This window comes from Kogia breviceps, chromosome 10 (genome assembly GCF_026419965.1).
Source record: "Kogia breviceps isolate mKogBre1 chromosome 10, mKogBre1 haplotype 1, whole genome shotgun sequence".
Taxonomy (NCBI): domain Eukaryota; kingdom Metazoa; phylum Chordata; class Mammalia; order Artiodactyla; family Physeteridae; genus Kogia; species Kogia breviceps.
In genome coordinates this window covers 74252185-74260988 of record NC_081319.1, presented here as the reverse complement: position 1 = coordinate 74260988, position 8804 = coordinate 74252185, and positions in this window count along the sequence as shown.

The following is an 8804-nucleotide window of genomic DNA, read 5'->3' as shown; positions in this document are numbered from 1 at the left end:
GGGCTCACGTCCTCTGACAGCCGCCGCATCGCCTGATTGGCAGTCGTCCCCCACATCCATTTGCCTCCACTTTCCCATCTGGGAGCCCAGCTGTCATCTTCTTAAACATTCCGATGAGTAATGTGGAAAGAGAATTCTCAGTGAACTCAGAGGGGGGCAGAAAACTTCTGAGCTTGGCCCCCTCCCCGTTCCTTGCTAGGGGGATGACATTTTCCCAAGGCAGAAGAGCTTGCCAACATCTGCATCCTGGCTTTCCTCGGCTCCGTTTCTGCTTGCTTAATCGAGCTGGAATATTTCAGCTGAACCTGTGGGGTTCCAGGCTCTGTACCTGGGGACGGTCCCTGACACCTGGAAGTGAGTGGGAAGTGACGAAAGCACACTTCTCCCCGGCTGGCAGAGCAAATCTAGATTTGAAGGTCTTTGGGATTTGGCTTGGGGTGCTAAAGAGTTAGGAATATCGAAGGTTGAGAAAGCTCCCTGAACAAAGGGGAAAGTGGGCAACTCCTCTCTTGCTTTCCTTCCCTCCCCCCTTTTCTCATGTGGGAGGGTTGGAAAGGGACAGGTGGGGAAGTTGGGATTATAAAATCGGTGGAAGCTCCCTTCTCTCAGTTGAGCTTAAGTGGAGGCACTGTTTGGCCTCCGTGTAGCACAGAGTCCTCCAGGGTCAGGGGATCCACTCTGGTTCCATCAGCCAAAATGGTTCTGCCTTGATCTACATCCCAGACATGGGGAGTGGGGAGGGGAAAAGCCAAAGGAGCCTGGTCTCTGTAGCTATAACTGGTTCTCAGAGGTCCCCAATGGTGTCTCCTTAATGTCATTGGGTCTTTTGTCCAACCCTCTCATGTTACCCTGAGGGAAACAGGCCTGAAGTAAAAAGAAAAAACAGTGGACTTCCCTCGCCATCCAGGGGTTGAGAGCCTGCGCTCCCAATACAGGAGGCATGGGTTCCATCCCAGGTCGGGGAACAAAGATCCCGTAGGCCACACAGTGTGACCAAAAAAAAAAAAAAAAAAAGAGTAGAAAAAGAAACAAATCCAGAGACATTCAGTAACTTACGCAAGCAAGTTCATGGGAGAACTAGTCTTCTAGGCTTGCTGTCTCTGACTCCAAATCCTCACTCTCTAAATCCACGCTTCTCAGCTCTGGCTGCACTTTAGAACTTAAAAATATCCATGCCAGGGTACTGAATCCCAGACTAATTAAGTCAGACTCTCTGAAGGTGGAGTCTGGGTCTTGGTAACTTTTTAAAGTCTATTTATTGAAATATTAACATTCTTCTAGAAGAGAACGTTCTTCTAGAAAAGTGTGCAAATCCTAAATGTACACATTCGATGGGTGTTCACAAACTGAATACACACGTGTAACTAATGGCCAACTCAGGAAACAGAGCCTTGCTGGCCACCCGGAACCCCCCTCACACCCGCTCCCAGTCTCCACCTAAAGTTAACCAACATCCCCACTTAGGTTAGTGTTAGGTTAGTTAGTTATTTAGTTGAGGTTAGTTTTGCCTGTATGTGAACTTTGTACAAATGGATTTGAAAAGTAGGTACTTTTTGTGTGTCTGGCTTCATTTATACACATCATGTTTGTGGGAGCTATCCCGATTGTTGCTCGTAATGGTGTTTGTTTATTCTCAACGTGCTCTAGAATCTCACTGTATGAACACGCCACCCTTTATTTCTCAGTTCTCTGGTTGACGAGCACACGAATCGCTTCTGGTTTGGTTTACTATGAAGAACGCTGCTATGAACACTCATGTGTGTGTTTTGGTAGCTATGTGCATGCCTTTCTGTGTATACACGCCTAGCAAAATGCTGGACCGGGGCTATGTGTGTATTTAGTTTAGGTACTGCCGAGCAGTTTTCTGCTGTGTGATTGTGCAATTTACACTCCCGCCAGCAATGCATGAGCATTTTGGTTGCTCCACAGCCCAGCCAGGGCTTGGTGTCATCTGTAAGCTTCATTTTAGCCAGCTGTGATGGCCAGTGAAGCTGAGCCCCTGGACGTGTTTACTGGCCACTTAGGTAGCCCTTTTTGTGAGGTGCTTGGTATTTTTTAAAGCTCCTCTGGTGATACTAGTACATAACCAGGGTTGAGAACTTCTGTGGCTTAGCTATGACAGTAGCTTTGGGAGACAGAGTTGGGGAAGCCAGGGTAGACTCTGTGTGTGTGTGTGTGTGTGTGTGTGTGTGTGTGTGTGTGTGTGTAGGTGCAACAAGGGCACCTACAGGAGCCATTACCCTGGAGTCCAGGGTGCGCCCCGGAGCAACTGAGCTGGAATCTTCTGGAAGCCACACTTATCAAGACAAAGTAAGAAACTCGTGAAAGGAGCACCACATCACAGACACAGGAATGTGCTGCAGCAATGGCCAGAGCAGCAGGTGGCCAGAGACCCGAGACACTGACCCCAGGAGCTGTCTGCTGTCTGGAAGCCTCCCTCTGATTTAACACCCTTTGAATTAAAGGGCTCGCAGCAGCAGGCCCAGCCCCACTGGAGCCGTCTTTATTAGGAACAAAATAAGGGAAGGTCACCAAGCCACATAAACCAGAAAAAGTGACATCAGGTATCGACAGTTAGAGAGGGGGATTAATGATGGTTTGTTGACAGGAAGGCAGGAGCTGGCCCCAGACACCCTCCCCCACCACGAGGAGACCTGGGAGCAAACATTTCATTTTGACATCTGCCAGCAGAGCCCAGATAATCAGATTTCTCTGGGAGCACGAGGCAGAAGCATCAATAAAAAAGGGCAGATTTATCCTCCCGGCATCCTGAGCTTAGCGTGGCCTGGGCTGGTCCTCCAATCACAGCAAGACCAAGACATTGTCACCATCACCTTCACCATCCCCAGTGCCCCCTTGGGCTGTTCAGCACAGTGGGTCAGGTGGCAACTCCCCAGACCCCTGCACTCCTTGGCTCACCTGGGAACTTGAGGGTCCCACCGAGGTGGCAGCTTCTCAAGGCCATCTGTCTCTGCTCAGGCACCCTGTGGTCCCTCATGCTAAGACATACTTGGGTAAGGAACCATCAAGGAACAAACTCCAGGCCGGGCAGCAGTTGCCAGTTTAGAGATGAATCCCAGGACCCAGTGTCGGAGGCACCTAAGGGCTCCCTGGACACTGCCTTCTCTTCCTGGACTCCCTGGAAAAATCTGCATTTTCTCCCTAGTTTCTCTCTGTAGCCAAACTGCAGGAAAAAGCGGAGGATTTCTTTACTTTGACCATTTTAAAAGCAGTTGTTGTACCTGGTTGTCTAGCTAGAAATGTTTAGGACCATCTTATTCTTCCCTCTTATTTTATATACCACCACCACCATCATCATTATCATCCTATTTATTGAGAACTTACTATGTGCCAAGCACTGTTGTAAATGTGCTCCTTTTATTCTCACAACAATCCAATGAAACAGGTGCTCTCATCACTGCCCTTATGCAGGTGAGAAAACTGAGGCAGAGAGAGAGATTATGAAATTTGCCCATGGTCGCACAACCCTGCTATATTATATTTCTTTATTTATTATAAATAAATTGAGACTCAGAAAAGTAAAATAATATTCCCACCATAATTTATTGAGTGTACATGTTGTGTCTGAGGCTTTACATATTTTATTCTTAAGTCTTATAAAACCCCTGTCAAGTGGTATGTTAGTCTGCCGTAACAAAGTACCACAAACTGGGCAGCGTAAACAAGAAAAATGTATTGTCTTACCATTCTGGAGGCCAGAAGTCCGAGGTCAAGGTGTTGGCAGGGCCATGCTCCCTCGGAAGGGGCTAGAGAAGGGTATGGTCCAGGCCTCTCTCTTAGCATCTGGTGGTTCCTTAGCTTACACAGCATGACTCCAGTCTTCACATGATGTCCTCCCTCTGTACAGCTCTCTGTGTCCAAATTTCCCCTTTTTACAAGGACACTCATTATACTGGATTAGGGCCCACCCTAATGACCTCATCTTAACTTGACCACATCTGCAAAGACCTCATCAATAAATAAAGTCACATTCACAGATACTTGGAACTAGTATCTGTGATACTTAATATCTTTCTGGGCACCCAGGTGGGTATTCTCTTTACCCAACGAGGAAAGCAAGGTTTGGAGAAGTTAAATGATTTGGCCATATACCCGGGCAGGAAAGCCAGTCTGTGGAGGTGCCTGGACTCTAGCCCAAGGTTGAACATGGGACTCACCTGGGGAGCTTTCATAAACACTAAACACCTCTGCCTGTTCCATCTGAAGAGATTTCATTCGTCTCCAGGTGCTTCTATATGTGGCCAAGGTTGAGGACCACAGGGTTCGAGCCTGGGCAGTTGACCACATTGGCCGTGCCTGTTTCCTGTGTTGTCAGAGCTGAGCAGACTGCAGCCCTCTGGTACCACCACCGGTGCTCTGCCCCCAGATTCCCCATTCTGCACAATGCGCAACAAGAGAAGCCACCGCAATGAGAAGCCCGCGCGCCGCACGGAAGAGGTAGCCTCTGCTCGCTGCAACTAGAGAAAGCCCGTGTGCAGCAACGAAGACCCAATGCAGCCAAAAATAAATAAATAAATTTATTTTTAAAGTCAATCAATGTAATTCACTATATTAATAGAATAAAGGAGATATTGGCAGATGCAGACAAAGCATTTGACAAAATGCAATGCCCAATTATATAAAAGACTCAGCTAATTAATGCTAGAGGAGAACTTTCTCAATTTGACTAAAACTGTCTACAAAAATCTTAAAGCAAACGTCATACTTAATGATTAAAGATTTAATGTTTTCTCTCCTGTTAAGAAGAGTCTGAATTTTACCTTTCTTGCAAGCTAACAAGTTAGCCTACTGTAGTTTCGTGGATATTGTATTAGTCGACTCAGTGCCATAGAAAAATACCAGATTGGTATTTTATTCATAAATAAACAGAAAGTTATTTTCTCATAGTTCTGAAGGCTGGAAAGTGCAAGCTCAAGTTTCCATCAGTATTCAGTTTCTGGTGAGAGCTGTCTTCCTGGCTTATAGACAGTGCTTTGTCCTTACGTGGCCTTTCCTTTGAGCATGGCAGAGAGACAGAGACAGAGAGAGAGACACACACAGACACAGAGAGACACACACAGACAGAGAGAGACAGAGAAAGGGAGCAGGCTCTCTGGTGTTTCTTCTTGTAAGGACTCCAGTTTTATTGAACCAGGTCCCTATCCTTACGATTTCATTTAACCTTGATTATCTCCTTATAGACTCTATCTCTAAATATAGTCACATTGGGGGGTTAGTGCTTCAACACATGAATTTTGGCAGCGGGGACACTATTCCGTCCATAGCAGATGCTGACAGGAGACATGAGACACCTGGCTCAGAGCCAAAAGACAATTACTCAAAGCCCAGCAGGTAGCGTAAGCTTCATGTTATCATTCCTCCCCAAGTCCTGCTGGGCTTAAATGGATGCTCCACACCAAGTGGGTTTGTGTCATGGAGGAGGAACCCCAAGCCTAGGGAACCTCAATCTTTCATAAGTGGCTGCAAGAAAACCTGCCCAGCCTTTGCCCTGGAGTGACTATCAAACAAATTGGACAGCAAATAAATTGTCCCTTTTCTCCAGAGGGATACACTGTCTCTGTCTTCCTGGGCTGTTTGCTGTACCCACATTCTTGAAAAGATAATCCAGAGGCTAGTGCCTCTGCCGTAAGCATTTCTCTTACAGAAGAGAAATCTCTTTCATGAATTCGAGACATCCATGGAGAATTATTTCCCAACATTCCTAAGACGGAGAACAAGACAAGGATGTCCACTCTCACCACTTTAATTCAACAATGTACTGGACATGATGGCCAATACAGTAGTGCAAGAAAAGCAGAGACTGGAAAGGAAGAAGTAAAATTGTATTTGTAGATGAGCTGATTGTTTACATAGAACATGCTAAAGAATTAGGGCTTTTGCAACGAAACAACTACGAGAACTAATGGGTGAATTTAGGAAGATCATAGGATATAAGGTCAAATAAAAAATGCAATTGCATTTCTACATACTAGTAACAAGCAATTCTTGAAATTCTACTTACAATAGCAACAGATCATAAAATGCTTGGGAATAAATTTAAGAAAATAAATGCAAGACTAAAAATATGAAACATGTTGAAAGAAAATAAAGAAGATCTAGGGAGGGTGGTGGTGTGATGAATTGGGAGATTGGGATTGACATATATACACTAATATGTATTAAATGGATAGCTAATAAAAACCTGCTATATATACAAAAAAATCTATGTAAAAAAAAAAAAACCTGAGGGCTTCCACTGGTGGCGCAGTGGTTGAGAGTCCGCCTGCTGATGCAGGGGACGCGGGTTCATGCCCCGGTCCGGGAAGATCCCACGTGCCGCGGAGCGGCTGGGCCCGTGAGCCATGGCCACTGAGCCTGCGCGTCTGGAGCCTGTGCTCCGCAACGGGAGAGGCCACGACAGTGAGAGGCCCGCGTACCACAAAAACAAACAAACAAAAAAACCTGAGTCAGAATAAATGGGAAGATTTATAAAGGGGAGGTGCAATTCTTCAGCTACATTGGTTTAAAGATGGTGAAATAAATGAGTTAAACCATTAAAAAAAAAAAGATATAAATAACTGGAGTGATAGCCCATGTTCATGAATTGGGAGACTCAAAACTGATGACAAGTCTTCCCAAATTAGATTCTCCCCTTAGATTCACTGAAATCCCAATCATAATTCCAACAGATTTTTTTACTTTTCTTTTTTCTTTTTTTTTTTTTTTTTTGCGGTATGCGGGCCTCTCACCATTTCGGCCCCTCCTGCTGCGGAGAACAGGCTCCGGACGCGTGGGCCCAGCCGCTCCGCGGCACGCGGGACCCTCCTGGACCGGGACATGAACCCGCGTCCCCTGCATCGGCAGAAGGACTCTCAAGCACTGTGCCACCAGGGAAGCTCCCAGATTTTTTTTAAAAAAGAAGTTGACATGCTAATTTTGAATTTTATATGAAAATGCAAAGGACTTAGAATATCCAAAGCAATCCTTTAAAAAAGAATAAAGTTGGAGGGCTTATGCTATTTGTCTCCAAGACTTATTATAAAAGCTACATTAATCCAAACTTTATGAACTGACGTAAGGATCTCCCAATCCATCAGTGGGACAGAATAGAGAGTCTGGAAATAGACTCATATGTCTATAAACATTTGATTTTCCCCAAAGGCACCAAGTCATTGTAATGGAGAAAAGGAAAGTCTTTCCAGCAAATGGCGCTGGAAGAACTGGATACTGACATGGAAAATCGAAGTTAGGCTCTTGCCTTACACATATACAAAAATTAATCTGATATGGATCATAAATTCTAGAAGCTTCTAGAAGAAACTGGGAAAATATCTTTGTGATTTGGAGGTAGCCAGGATTTCCTACACAGAATTAAGGAAGACAATAACCATAAAAGAAAACATGGTTAAATCAGACTTCATAAAAATATAAAACTTCTGCTCATCAAAAAGCACTATTGAGAAAACAAATAGGCAAGTCACAGATTGAGGAAAAGATCTGCAAAACATATATCTGACAAAGGACTAGAGTCCAGAATATATACATTACTCCTGCAACTCAATAATAAAAAGACAGACAATTCAATTAAAAAAAGGCAAAGATTTGCACAGATATTTAACAAAGGAAGGTTAATGAATGGCCAATAATCATATGAAAAAAGATGCTCAACCTCATTAGTCATTCAGGAAATGTAAATTAGAACTGCATGATATACTACTACACACCCATTTGAATGGCTAAAATTAAAATAACTGACAGCACCACTGTTGATGAGGATGTGGAACTGGGATTCTCAGATGTTGCTGATGGAAATGTAAAAAGGTACAATTACGTTGGAAAGTTCTGGAAGTTTTTCATAAAACTAAACATACGTCTAACCCATGACTCAGTAATTTCATCCCTGGATATTTACCCAAATGAAATGAAAGCATCTGTTCACAAGAAGTATTGTATAAAATGTTCATATAAGTTTGTTAATAATTTCCCCAAACTGAAAACAGTCTAGGTGCCCATCAGCAGGAGAATGGGTAATCAAAACCTGAGGTACTCATTCAATGAACTACAACTCAGCCATCAAAAGGAATAATTTACTGACTCACACAGCATGGATGAAACTTTAAAACATGCTATGCGAAAGAAGCATTATGCAAGAAAGTATGTACTGTATGCTTATGCTTCCATATGTAAAATCTTAGAACTGGAAAACAATTCTATGGTAAAAAAAAAAAAAATCAGAGCAGTGCTTACCTTTTGCAGGGAATGGGGGTGGTGCAGAGATTTACTGGAAGAGATATGAGGGGACTTTCTGGAGTGATGGTTTGGGTTATACAGACGTGTGCATTTGTCAAAACTCATCAAATGGTATATTTAACATCAATGCATTCACTATGTGTAAATATCACCCCCCAAAAAGAACTGTAAACAAATACTAATCTCTAGTTAATGATATGTATACTAAAGTAATTAAAGGTGAATTACACTGATATCTGTAATAGACTTTGAAATGCATCAAAAATAAGATTTATTAATGGATGGATAGATGATAGATATATGACAAAGCAAATATTCTAAAATGTTGATTGTAGATTATAGGTGATCATTATACAGTAGTCATTGAAAAATTATTTATTTGGATTTCCCTGGTGGCACAGTGGTTGAGAATCTGCCTGCCAGTGCAGGGGACATGGGTTTGAGCCCTGCTCTGGGACGATCCCACATGCCACAGAGCAACGAAGACCGTGCGCCACGACTACTGAACCTGCGCTCTAGAGCCCGCGAGCCACAACTACTGACGCCGGCACACC